Source organism: Martes martes (genome assembly GCF_963455335.1).
Source record: "Martes martes genome assembly, chromosome: 14".
In the NCBI taxonomy this organism is placed as follows: domain Eukaryota; kingdom Metazoa; phylum Chordata; class Mammalia; order Carnivora; family Mustelidae; genus Martes; species Martes martes.
Genome location: NC_137902.1, coordinates 67,949,155 through 67,963,832, shown reverse-complemented (window position 1 = coordinate 67,963,832; position 14,678 = coordinate 67,949,155). Strand labels below are relative to the sequence as shown.

Here is a 14,678-nt window from a genome sequence, read left to right as displayed (position 1 = left end):
TTACATGAAGAACATGTGTCTTCCCTACTAAATAGGATTATGTAGTTTAGACCTATTGTGTGTGTGTGGACGTGAGTGTGTGGTGTGTATCTTGATAGTAACCAGAAAAACGAGGGTATTGCTTGAGAACTCATTGTGTGGGAGCCCAACTGCCAGTCCATTGTGAGACATGAGAACGTTTCTTTCCTGGACTTTTTGTTTCTAACTTTGAATGCAGTTCCTGACTCTTCAACCCAACACCCCCCCTTTTTTCCCCTTTTACCCCAGTTTTCCACTTCACGTTAACTCTGACATCTGACCGCGAACCTCAATATAAAGGTGTCCAGGGGTCTCTGGGTTAACAGTCAGCTACATGAGGACGTTTGTTTCCCCAGAGGGCCAGATCTTGGGAATGTGTCCTTCTTGAAATAGGTAAAAAAAACAAACAAAAACAAAATGTTTTCCCCTTAGAAATACCCAAACCAATTCATGTTTGTGGATAATGTGAGGGAAAGGAATCAATGTAGCTAAAAACTCTATCCTCAAAGCCCAGCACAGTCCTGCGCCCAGGATATGCCATCAATACAATGCAGAGACAAAGAAATGCAGACTTTGGAATCAGGTATATTTTGGGGTTTTGGTTCTTCTTGCTAATTTGACATCAGCCCCACTATTGAAACTCTAAAAGCCCCAGCTCGATCCCTATTAAGTGGAAATGCATTCCCTCATTCAACAATTGTAAATATTAGGTAGTCAATGTACAGTAGTATATTGGCCAGTATATTATAGACTTATGTGTAGTATGTAATATGAATATGAATACAGTCTGTATTATATAGAAATTACATAAGTATATAAAATGGTATGTAAAATATGAATATGTGTAGTATATTTTATTTTATTTTTTTAATTTTTATTTATTTATTTGACAGGCAGAGATCACAAGCAGGCAGAGAGGCAGGCAGAGAGGCAGGCAGAGAGGCAGGCAGAGAGAGAGGAAGGGAAGCAGGCTCCCTGCTGAGTAGAGAGCCCGATGCAGGGCTCGATCCCATGACCTGAGCTGAAGGCAGAGGCTTTAACCCACAGAGCCACCCAGGCACCCTAAATATGTGTTAATATATTTTATAAGCATAGTATATACTTACATGCAAATGATTGGTAAGTACAGTAACCTACCTCTACTTCCCCAGAGATCGCACAATCGATGCCCCGTCCGCGTGTTTCACTTGCAGGCTCGTCCCTAGCAGTTGCTCACAACTCTGCTTGCATCAGTCCTTCTCATCTGTTCTCAAATCTGTTTAGATCAGTTGTGCATCTGGTGACAATTCCAACGTTTAAGTACATGCAGTTGTATCTGTGATCTACTGCCATGATAACGTTGCATGACAAATAACTCAAAACATCGGTGGCATAAAATAGAAGTCTTTATTTGGCTCATGAATTTGTGGGGTATCGTTGTTGGTGTGGGTGGGCTTTCTGGCTCATTCGCCCTCTTGCAGCCGGTTACAGCTTATGTGGGTTGGTTGATCAGCAGCTGGTCTAAAGAAGCCACAGATACCATAATCTGGACAACTCACCTTTGCTCCACGTATCCTTTTTTTTTTTTTTTTAAAGTTCTGACAAAACATTAATTTAGAAAATTCATTTGGTGCTTTGATGTGCAACAGAAAATATGAGTCAGGATCTTTTACTTTATCGCTTTACTTTTTATCATTTTTTAAGCTCTGAAAAAACAAAATGAGGTGTGATTTCATACATGTGGACTTTGAAATGTAGAGTGATGAATGGTAACACCACAAGGAAAGCAGAGGATGCTATTCATTTCAGCAGGTATGACTGACTCAGCATTTGCTCAGGTGCCTCAAGTTAGCACTAACAAGCCCCCCACATGCAAGGCATGTCAGAGCCATCCATCCTGGCTTCGGGCACCAGGCTTCCAGAAAGCCTCCCCACATGGATGCCTGTTGGGACTCTATGTGCAGCCCTGTGCAATGGGCTGTGTGTGTCCACTGGCTCCTCTTCATGGCCAAGAGCACACCTTGCCTAGAGCTTGGCTCTTCTAGCAGGTGCCAAAGGAGAGTCACTCATTCAACAGTGCCCACTGGGTTGACAGTATATCAGAGCTGACTCTTCCCCCTGGAGCTTTAGGTTTTGAAAGGAAGGATAAATCCCATTGTTCTTAAGGAATGATAGATAATGCCATGAGGGATTTCCTCTAGGAGAAAACAGTGTGCTTCTGATCTCTTGTCACCCTGCGCTGTCGTCAATGGGATTTATTGGCTCCTTCGGTCCCAGGATTGAATCATTTTAGGGAAGACAGAAACACTGTTAGCCTACTCAAGTCCAAAGAATCAAATTCTTCTGTACTGGACCCCCAGGCACCCAGAGAAGGTGAATTCACATCATTTAATGGCATGTTTTGGCTCATTAGTAAAACAATTTCTTTCCAACTAACAAAACCAATGCAGAAATGGAGAACTCATTTATGTTAATTCTCTATTCAGCAATTTAAAGATGCCCTTTCAAAGATTCCTTACTAGAAGATTTTCAGAAGAAAGGAATCAATGTAGCTAAAAACTCTATCCTCAAATCCCAGCACAGTCCTGGGCCCACTGCCGGTCCTCGATGGAAGCTATCACAGGACGGGTGACTGCACGTGGCAGGTACAGGCTGGATTTGGGACAACCCAGTGCCTCCTGGTCCTGGCTACAGAGCAGAGCCTGCAGAGAGCTCACACCTGGCAGGCGAAGGCTCAGAACAGAGCCTGCTGGCCATCCTATGGTGGGAGCCATGGTCCGGATCCTTCAACAGCTCGGATTCGCTAATGACCAGAGGAATCCCTGGTGAACTTCGCTCTCTGGTCTCAGACTGCTGAGCTAACAGTGAGCTGAGATAGGTGGACCGCACTCTGAGTAAGATGACCATCAAAGTGTTCTTCCAAACTGGAAACGGTTGAGGGTGAAACGTGGTACTATCATGAGTTCCCTGGGACAAGGGTAAATGGTATGTTCCTGGCAGAGCTGTTGTGGATTGTGGTAACCTGATCCAAGAGAGCAGTCTGCAGAGCCCATGTCAGTGGCTTCTTCTTGGCTTGCTGGGCTGGGCAGGCTGTTGTCTGCTCCCTCCAGGGCCAGTAAGGGGCAGGCAAGGAGAAGCCATCTATTCCCATGTGAGATGGCCCAGTGTTGTCTTTCCTACTTAATGATGCTTTTCTCCTCTAGTGATATTACTGAAATACATTTTTAGTTTCTTCTCTTTCCTCCAAATTTGTTTTGCGTTTGTTTGTTTAGTCTCTCATTTTGACATAGTGGTTTCATCAAGTATATGGCAGTCTTTATCAGCCTGCTCCTCTATTAAGAGACGGCTAGGTAAAAGCTGATTGGAGGTTTGGTGTCCACAGTGGGCTGCTGTTGACTGTGGGATTCACTGGCATTGTTTGTTCATGGGGGGATGCTTACTACATTTAACTGTTTTTCCTTTTGGATGGTGATATTCCATCTGTACACCCAATCCGCAATACAACGACTGTCAATCTGGCCGCCATCATTCTAGGAACAAAGTGGGAGAAAAGGGTGGGAACTCAGTATCCACAAAGTAAATTTTAATCCATGGCCCCATGGCCCTGTTTTAATTACACTGCTTCTGTGCCTTCTGTTCCCCATTCTTCTTTATGTTTTCTAGAAAACATACTTTGAATATTCTGTCCCATGAGAGAGGAGTAACCATCCAGATTCTCAAAGTAAAGAAGGTATGGGGGGGTTTAACATTAAAAAAAAAAAAAAAAGAACTTAATGTAAGCATTCAGTTTTATCCCCAATTTTGGCCATCAGTTTGTCCTAGATGCTGCTATTCTGTGCCTTCTGGAAGATGCAGTAGGGTAACCTGTTTTACTCTATCCACTGCTAACTTAGGATTCTGGACTAGTCATCTGTCTTTCAGTCTTCACATTTTTTTTCTCTCTTCTGTTCTCTTTTTTTCCTGAGATCCTATGTCTTTTGAAAAGTCCCTTCCTGTCACTAGCGGGATTCAGGGGAAGTGGAAGTGAAAGTGTCTAATCAACCACCATATTTATATAGAAATCTGACCCCAACAAGGGCAACACACATGACATTAAAGAAGAATTTCAGAGGGTTTACACTCTTGATATTATAACAGTGTGCCTCAGAATGACATTAGATCTGTACCCCTGCATTTACCACAGTGTTAAGTTATAAAATGAAATGAGAAAATGTGATCAGTTCAAGATGTGTGCCTTCCACCGAAACCCTATTAGTAGGATCTATCTGTTAACCTGTAGGTTTCCCAGAACCCCTAGTAAAAGCAAAGAGAACATAGGGCTTTTCATACCAAAATGAGTAAGCTCAATAGAGGGGAAAAATCTCAGTCATAGGAGAGGTGATTAAATCCCATACCATTTATATCATTACTTGAAAATGGACCTTATGAGGCACCAGCTATTGACTCCAGTTTTTTTTTTCTAACAAATGGAAGAGTGTACATTAATATCCCTGCCATGAAATGCTTCCAAAAGTAGAGCAGAACCATCACTGAATAAATTTACATGAGTTTTGGTTATTACTTATACAGTGTACTCAGACACTTTCTGTGAATTATGTTTGACACAAATTTCTCTAATAACTTGATGACTTGGTCCATATAAATGTTTTCAAGGTATGCATTTTAGATTCTCAAGCACTGTACAACTAAGTTTTCTTGCCACAGGAAGGAAAATGTGAAGCTGGCTTTTAGTTGTTTGGCATTTAAATAAAAACTATTTTTTTTTTTTAGTTCAATGTTCTGATTTTAAGACAGCGTAACTCACTTGTCGAATCCCTAGACTACACATGTCAGATATTTCAAATTATACTTTTTCTGCTATCTACTGACCAACTATATTCCCAGTAAAAACACTAATGCAGTCGAAGCGTCCTGTAGTTCTTGCTCTTACTTTGTGATAGGTTCTACACTGTTAGAGTGACCATCTGTGAAATAAAGAAAATAAACAATAGAAATAAAAATGTTGCTAGGCAACACTATTTCCACGGCTTTCATAAGTTAGACACAGTTGCAAAAGTGGGAAATCTCCATAAACCGAAAGCCTGAAACTCACCATTGGTGTTAATAACCCTGACATTAATTTCATGTGATCTAAGAACCTTCAATGTGACTATGGAAGCTAATCATGGAATGGCCTCAGTAGGATCCTTCTTTCTTTTCCTTGGAACACAAAGGTAACATACATATATTTCATTCCACTTAACAAGTAAATGAATCAAATATTCATCTGTTACATGATCTATAAATGTAAAAGTATTCTTCGGAAGTTATGTAACCTACTGCAACTATACAAGTGAGCAGGTTTTTAAACATTTCAGAGTATCAGTTCAGTTGAATTTATCCTTAATCAAAATGAGAATTATTTTATGTTTTATTCTGATGGTTTCTTACTCCATTATCTCCAAGTACTGCTAAGCATTATTCCTATTGTTTCTCATCTATGTATGTATAGCAAGATAGCACCTGTCCCTTAGAAAATTTATTGAACTTAAGTGCACATGACATACCCAGTTTCTAGCAGCAATATATTATCATTTTTAATAATAAAAACACAGAAAGTACAGGCTTAGACCGCAAAAAAGGTATGTGCAAAAATTGAAAATATTACTATAAAAAGCTTCAGAAAATTCCAGCAGGTGATTTGCTATAATAATTTAGAGGCAGCTAATTCCTTCTTTTCACATAAATATAGTGATGATATAATTTTTCTTTATCACAATCAAATTACTTCTGACTTTAATATAACTATTTTTTTTAATGAAACTATATTGCCTCTTTAGCTGATTAAGATTTGAGGGATTATTCTTGTTCTGTGTTACATCAGTTCATTTCATTATCTTTTTCAAATTTCTCCATGTCAAAAAAACATATTTCCTAAGCTTCATAAAAATGAATTTATATTTAAATGCAATCCATTCTGCTGAAAAAAATCCTTGAATAAAGAATGGTTTTGTCCTAGCTATAAATGTGAAGCTACAGGATTACGTCAACCACATAAATTGAAGCATTTAAATTAAATGAAATATAATTTTGCATAATACTATCCATGTGCTTATTAGCGAGAGATCACATTTAATATATGATTTACCAAAGTAAGCCCAATTGGTGTTCTGATATGTCTCAGTGCCAACAATCTGGGGAAAAATGAAAAGAGTACAGTCTTTCAGAATAGATTATATTTCACAGGTGCCCAGAAGATGCTGAGATACGGCTTTATAGAGAATGATAGATCTTGTGCTATTACTAATGCAAATTTACTTAGATCAATTTTGATTTTGTGTTCAAATACATAATTTAAAACAATATATTGCCCTGCCTATATTTAGTTGATTTAATTCCGCTTCCTTACAACAAATTATATGAAATAAAAAGGGTAACACTTGTTTAATTTGTTAAGGAAATTGAACCCTTAGATGACAAACCCCAGAAATGGTCAAACTCAGTTTCATGCATCACACATTCATTATGTTAATTTGATCATGATAATAAAAACCTTTGTAAACAACTGACAACACAAATAAGCAGACAAACTCAAGACTCATAAATAATCCTGGAAAGATTTTTGGCCACCTCCAAAACTGTGAGAAATAAATGTCTGCTGTTCAACACGGACCCAGTTTATGGAATTTTGCTAGAGCAGCCTGAGCCGACTGAGACAGGAAAGACCATCCGTTCTGAGTGGGATTCAGAATCTGAAAGGGCTCTGAGGTCCAGGGGATAATTCAAGCAGCCCTACCACTGGAACAACACAATTCTTACAGACATTAGAGGTCTCTATGAGGTTGGAAAATACCCTGGCATCCCCAGCATGAAAACCACAAAGAACTCTAGGCTGATGGACCCAGTTTGGGACACTGGCAGCACATCGTTGTACATGATAAAAAAAAAAAAAGCTCTTGAGAGTTGTAGACCTGAGAGTCTGACATCCAGATGCCTCCCTCAGAGACCATGAGAGCAGAACTGGTCTTTCATAATCCAGTTTCTGGGAAAGACAACAAGTCAAAGGTGAGGGTGACCCAGCATACGTCTGTCATGAGGTAGAGATGGCACATTCCAGATCAGGAACAAACAGAATGAGAGGACTCAAATCAGCTTCCTGGGTAGGCTACCTCCGTGTTACCCACTATTGCCCCATGGTGGTTTCTTCCTCAGCTCAAACTTATGCCCATGCTGGGTTTTCCTATTACTTGCAACTGAGGAGGAGAAAGGCAAAGCTCGCTTACTAGGTGCATGGTCAGTAGACCATGCAAGCTAATATGGGAGATGGGCCACATTGAAGCTAGCATGAGGAGTGGTCCTGAAGATCAACAGGGCAAAAAGCAGCGACCCAGTGGACACAATTTCACTCATCTTGTGTAGAGAGAATAGCAAGGTAGGAATACAGTCTGACTCACGGGAACCATGGGTAGTTTGGGTGGATGGTCCGTGGGTGAAGAAAGATTAGAACACCGGAGACAAGGGAAGTAAGGAAAAGTTGACAGACCCAGAGAAGTGGTCCCAGGACAGGAAAACCTTCAATCTCAAGCTAATGCTCATGTAACAGCATTCCTCTAGAGATCCTCTACCTCAGGCTTCCAGGATATCTAACCAACAGACACAGGAACCTGGACGGAGAAACACACTGCATTAGAGATCAGCTGAAGCTCTGGATATGTTACAGAACCCACTGAATGAGTATCTGGGAGACAACAGCAGCAGCGCCCTCGGCCTCCCTCCCGAGAGGAGAGCAGCCCTTGCTCAGCCCCAGGACCTTGGAGTCTGGGCTGCAGGGTGGTCTGACCATCACCTCTCCTTGGAGGCATTGGGTACGAGGTCCTTGGCACAAAGTCATTCGCATAGTCCCTAAACTGTTGCTTTTTCTGTTACATGGAATTGTTATCATTCAATCTCATTAATGTGCTTTTCCTTCCATACAGATAAACAGCTTCCCATAAACTTCTTGTAGCTAGATCCCTCAGGCACCCTCCACACATGCTCAGACTTACCAGAACTCTAAGGATATGCATGATTAGCTCTATGTGTCCCCCTTCGCTATGCCTGCTCACAGATGTATCCTCAGACTTGTCATCTACAGCCAAGGTATGCCTGCATCTTGTGGGTATTTGATTTAATGACATGTTGACTATATAGCAGATGTTGGTGGTGGGGTGACAGAACTTAAGACATTCAATTTTCAATTGGACAAAACATCGATTGTGTGTGTATTCAATGAACCACCAGTAAGTACAATGATCCAGTACTTTGTATCTGAAACCTCTATTTCTTGAGTCCAAATTGAAAAAATAAACCTTATAGATTCCACTTAGAGATTAAAAAGTATATGTGATTCTTTTCAAAAGCTGCTTCCTTTTCAAGAGGGGGACAGCATGAGAACATAAATCATTTAGGACACTATTACATCCCATTGAGGCAAATCAAGATAAGTTGATCTCTTCCCCGCTAAATTTTATTGTAGAACAAACACTGAAATGTCTGATGGAAAACTGAAAATTGAATCTTCATCAACAACAACTTTAGTTATTCCAATCTCCCGTCAGTAGAAAGACCTTAGGAAAATATTGTAAGTATGATGGGCATACGGAGGAATTGAAGGTGCTAAAATACGATGCGTCTCTCTGGCTCTGCGTCCCACCAGGGCAGGGCTTCACCATCACTTAGAACCTGTCTTCACTTGATAAAAATCTCCCTTCCTCTTCTAGTACTATTTAAATCCAAAATTAATCATATATTATCACACAAAACTTGAAGCAATGGAGCAAAGCTGTTATTCTTGAACTAAATATGCTCTTCATATTTATCATTCTGCTATGATTCTATTTAGCAAAGATGACCACATTCTGAGCCGTGGCAGCCTTTTTAATCCATGACAGTGAGAGAATGGGGAGGAAGAGAGGGAGAGAGATTGAGGAGGAAGAGAGAAAATGTTCAGCAGGGATATCTAGAAATGGGAATGAGTTTTGGAGGAGAGCAAATTATAAATAAATTTCAGGAAGAGAGAAGAAGATGCAGACCACCCAAATCAGAGGGTTGGCCAATGTTTCCTCTTTTGGAGACCTAAGAGAAATGGTACTGAGGATAACTTGGAATAGACACATTTTTAAGGGTAAAAAGAAGTGCACTGTGACGTTGCGGGAGAAGGCAGGACAGCACTGCGATAATATTGTGATGTTAGCCATTAACACATGCCCCTTTTGCTTCCAGGAAATGGTAATAGGTGCATTAGAGAAATGGAGACTGCTTCCCCCCAGATCATGAATGTCCACCAAACCCTTCACACCTTGAGCAGAAATGGTCCTTCACATCTGCTCAGCGTGTCTCCTTTCACTTTTCTTGGCTAAAGATGCTGCCCTCTAAGAAAGCAGCCCCTCCTTTTTTTTTTTTTAAATGGAATGCAAATCTGAATCAAGTGAAATATTGGATAGCATCAGGTATAGCCAGAGAGAGAAAAAGTGAGCATTCAAAGCGGACACTGAAAGATCAGCGGGATAAGACATGGACACTGTTCATGAATGAAGTCATAAGTCATTATGTTACATGAAACATTTGACAAGCAAGTTTGGAAAAGTGAATTGTGATACCTACTATGTAGTCAAATATTTGATACAGTTGGAGAGGATCTTTTGTGTTGGACAGACATTGGTTCAAATCTTGGCTATGCCACTTACTGTTTGATCTTAGACAAGTTACCTATTTCTTCTGAGACGCCGTTCCTAATATCCACCCCACATCAGACCTCCATGCTAGGGATACTGTAATGTTCAAACAGGGGATCATTTTTAAAGCTCCTAGCCCATTCTAAATCATTATTATCATACTCATCATCATTGTTGATTTCTTTTTTCTGTTTATTTCCTTTACTTCTGCTGTAGGACCAGAAATGATGAAAGGTGATCTCAAACTAACTACAGAGCACTGTGAGATGCCCTTAAGAATCAGCAAGAGCACAGAGAGGAGAGCTCCCCTCTGTGTGCAGCCGGTGGTCCAATGTAGATGCTGAGGGGTGCAGAGGGTTTCCTGGACTTTCCAGCTCAGAAATAAGAGGAACATGCCAGCAGCAAGAAAAGGAAGCTAAGAAAAGGCTGAGGACAAATTGTACGAATTTAGGCTTCAAAACCACTGACGCGATGGCAGCTCGGGCCGCGTCACAAGATCTGTGTGTGTGCAGGCCCCTCTGATCTGTAAGCTGCAGGTAGTGATACTGCCAGAGGAAATCCATTTGAAAGACCGTGAAACGCAAGGCATCATTATGATGCGGTTACACATGGCTCACTGGGCTGATCATTCACAGGCACGCTGTCAAAAACTGTTTTCACATTCTGCTGCTAAATGGGAAATGAGAATACACTGGCTTCACTTTCCATTCTGTGGTGTCACAGTTAGCTGAGTGGATGCTTCATCAGACCTCTTCAAGCCTTCGGCAGACACAAGGTCTGTGTTACAGAGCCAGCTTACATTAAGATTCTCTCGTGATTGAGGCAATTAAATAAGCAATCACTAGTCTGACCATGCTGTTTGAGGAGTCTTACTGGAAGGATTGGGTATCGTGGTATTTCCTGAGTTTATGAATATCGATGTGCGTCACACGCTGTCCATGATAGTGTGTCATGAATATACCAATTTTAAAAATCGCATATACATGCTTCACTTGTTTTTTTTTTTTAAATTTTATTTATTTATTTGAGAGAGAGAGAGACCACAAGAGGGGAGAGGGTCAGAGGGAGAAGCAGACTGCCTGCTGAGAATGGGGCTGATACGGGACTCGATCTTGGGACTCCAGGATCATGACTTGAGTCGAAGGCAGTTGCTTAACAAACCACGACACCCAGGCACCTCACTTATTATTATTATTATTATTTTCTAATTCAGAGCCTCTATTCCAATGTTTCCCCAGTATTGCTCCTGTCACTGAAGCCAGCCAGGCCTGTTCCCATAGATGGGAAGGAGGTGACTGAGTCAAGATAAAGGCACCTGGGGGTTTGCACACCACCTGCTCTCATGTTTGAACTTCCTTCTCCTGGTCAGTATTTTCTGTCCTGCTCAGAGACGGTCACAGTATTTTTGTCTCTGTAATTCTTACACGTGTCAAATGATCTTGGGTGTCCCAGCCTGACCCTCTGTGTTCTCAGAAATATTTTCTCTCTTGCTGTTTCTGCCTTCCCTGGGTAAATTTCCCTCCTCTAAATTTAAAAGTATTGGAACAGAAGCCAGAGGACAGCCGCCACTGCTCAGCAACCTTCCCCACGACCAAGCGGAAGATGAAAGAAGCTAAACAACTCTCTTTTCTGGCTTCAAGGCTCCTATGCTTCTCGGCAAACCTGTCAGATTGTTCAGCTGCTGCAGGCTCTTCCCCACCTCAGCCGTGCTGTGAGACCTCAGCCGTGCTGTGAGACCTCAGCCTAACGTGAACTGCTCAGACATTCTGTGCTGCTGCCAATTTCCCCTGAGCCTTCAGGCCGAGCACCAACGCTCCAACACCATCCCCCAACCCATGCTGATCCACCTCCCATTCGCCCCAGGTGACCCTGAACTGGGGCTTGAAAAGTGAGATGCTCTGTGCACTGACCTGAATTACTACGTTCGTTCATATTTTTGAGTCTTTGTGGGTAATTCAAAGGCATAATAAAGTTTTAGCCCTATGGATTATGACCGGATCGTCCTGTGCTTGGGGACTGTGCCTGGCACTAGGGATGAATACATCACTAGGACAAAATTCTCCTCCAGAAGAAGTTACAGTCATGTTATGAATGGACAGAATCTGAACCAAATCATTTAAAAAAAAAAAAAAAGTAAGAATTTGTTAAGTGGACAAGAGGGAAAAGGTCATTCTTAGGAATAAAAAAAAAAGGCAAAAAACTAATATGAGCTCTGCCTCCAGATTTTCTGATCAAATTGTTCTGTGTTAACAACCTGGATTTCTAACAAGTTTCCCAGGTGATGGTGATATTGCCAGTCAACAAGAACCATGGGTTTTGAGGAGAAAATATAGATCCCCATGTTGAGTTGGAAGGAATATGACAGTGAATCAGTAATATTTTTTTCACAAAAAGGAAAGAAGGAGACCATCAAGAATCTAAGAAATGGGGGAGCCTGGGTGGCTCAGTGGGTTAAAGCCTCTGCCTTCAGCTCGGGTCATGATCCCAGAGTCCTGGGATCGAGCCCCGCATCGGGATCTCTTCTCAGTGGGGAGCCTGCTTCCTCCTCTCTCTCTGCCTGCCTCTCTGCCTACTTGTGAACTCTGTCTGTTAAATAAATAAATAAAATCTTAAAAAAAAAAACCAGAATCTCAGAAATGGAAAGCAGGACTGAATGGAAAGAAGGTACATCTTCTCAGCCCAGTATGTTGGATTAAAGACTGGCTAAAATTGACTTAAATTTATGACTTATTCCCTAATTGGTGGAGAACTCACGCTATTTGGGATGTTTCTTAGAAAACATATATTTAGTTTATAGTTTTTGTACAGAGAAACATGATGTTAACTGGGGATAGTAGTGTTAATATTTTAAACTTCTAAATGAATTTCTTTGTGCTTTATCAAGACACATATACATGTCTTGTATATTTTTGTCTCCCTGGCATTTCCATTTGTCTGACCACCATAACTGTGTCTTATCCTAACAGTCCACACATACCTGAAAAACCAAGCAAAGGGTGGAGTTCCATCTTTAAAAACCGAACAGGCATTTTGAACAATACATTCATAGCAAGGAAACCTGGACATTTATCAGATGTGGGAGGGAAAGTTCTCAGTCTGCATTATGAAAAGGACAGCCAGATAGCTGCTGCTAGCAGAGATGAAATAGATGAAAAACTATAACAAACCATTCAAACTACTTTGTGGAAGAGATTTCCTCCCTTGCCGGAGATACTGCATAGCCTCCTGGTCAGTCTCCTCATGGACTTGGCTTTCATTTTGGGAAAGGAAGCACCTTTTTCTATACTTCCTTGCATTTTCACTTTCATGAATTCTACAGAACTAGGTCTTTTCCACGTTTTGGGAGTTTTTTCCTGTTTTTGGAAGGATTCCTGACCTTTTGATCTTGGTGCTGATGGTTTTGAGTCTTTTCCATTCTGGTTTAATTTCTGTGCACTTTTGGCTGGAATATCTTGTATAGGTTTCTTTACTGGAGGCCTCTCTTCAGCTTCCTCCTCCTCACCATCATCATCATTATCTTCTTTTTCATCATCATTTTCATCAGCAGCAAGTTCTACTTCTTTCTGTGGAAAACTGCTACTACTTCCATGGGCAGCATGCTTTCCAGACATCCCAAGGAGTTCACATCCTCTTCTTCCTCATCTTCTGACTGTGCATCTCCCATGGTCCACCAGCATGCACAGGCCCTGAGCCACATTCCCACTGTAAGACCACAGGTGATGTTACTTCAAACCCCCAAGGGAAACCGTTGGCTGGACGGACATTTTCAAAGCTGCCAGTGTGCCTTGAATTGATTTCCGTGGTAATCCATTGCTTCTGCTTCAACAATGTGCAATTCATTCTTCACACCTTGCACTGACCCTTCCTGAAGATAACCGGTGCTCATTTCATCATTATCTACTTCAACGTGATCTTCTTTGTCAGCCTTTGTTCACAACCGCAAAGATAGTTCTGGGTCTCATGTCCACATCCATCGACTCCTCCATGGGGTGGTGGCGAACATTTGGGTGGGACAGAAGATGGATAGAGATAAACATAATGCAGAGAGCAGCCATGCCGGAGGGAGTCACACCAGGGGGGAAATGAAATATTTTAAACCAGAAGAGACAGTACTGTAAACTCCATCATTTTAAGGAGAGAGAAAAAAAAAGGGACATAAGTCTATATTATCTGGCCAGATCCCTGGGTTATACAAATAAATAAATTTTCAGGGTTTGTTTTTTTTTTTTTTGACTCCTTGTCCAGTTTTCAATTGACTTTATTATGGTCTATGAACCCTCATGATCTAACCCCACTGCTTAATGTGGAGACTCCCATTACTCCATACATTTTTAAATCCACCTTACGTCAAATTTGAGCTTCCTGTTTTTTCATTCTCTTATTCTTCTGAAACTATTTATAAAGTTAGTTATTGTATACCAATTTAAGGTAAGCTGTCACTCGAATTAAGACCACTTACACCGCTCAAATAAAGATCACAAAATAAAGGTTACAAATAAAGTAACCTATGAACTACTGTATCATAACTATGGGAAAATTCACTACTTTTACTTTTGTTCTTGTAAAACAAATCCACAGAGTATGCAAACAAAATCATTATTTTGTGATTTTTCAGTTACATCACAATCATGCTTCATTAGTATCGTGAACGAATACTTCTGAAAGTTATAAAGATGTGAGTTTTCAAATGTCATTCTTTCATCTGTAATTCTTGAAAGGAATAACAATGCTGGTAAATTTCCATTTAGCTCTTAAATGTAGAGAGTTGTTCGTTCCTTCAAGATATACAATCAGTATAAAGTGACCTTGAAAAATGAGAGAAACTCCTTAAAAATACTGGCAAGATTTAGAAGAGTTGTTTAGTTAGAAGTTATCCAAAAGGCTATGGAACCAATACCCAGCTTTTAGAGAGATAGATGTCAACATTTCACAGTGAGGTCAATCCTGTGGTGTGCTTCCAACAAACTGTAACACATTAATGGCATCATA

The 14,678-nt window shown here is 40.8% G+C and overlaps 1 pseudogene across 1 annotated transcript; it reads right to left on the bottom strand.

Annotated features, from left to right (window-relative positions):
• Positions 1-12,859: 12,859 nt before the first annotated feature.
• Positions 12,860-13,675, bottom strand: LOC308355030 (nucleophosmin-like; annotated as a pseudogene). The gene has a single exon. The product of its transcript is annotated as a nucleophosmin-like (transcript).
• Positions 13,676-14,678: the final 1,003 nt, after the last annotated feature.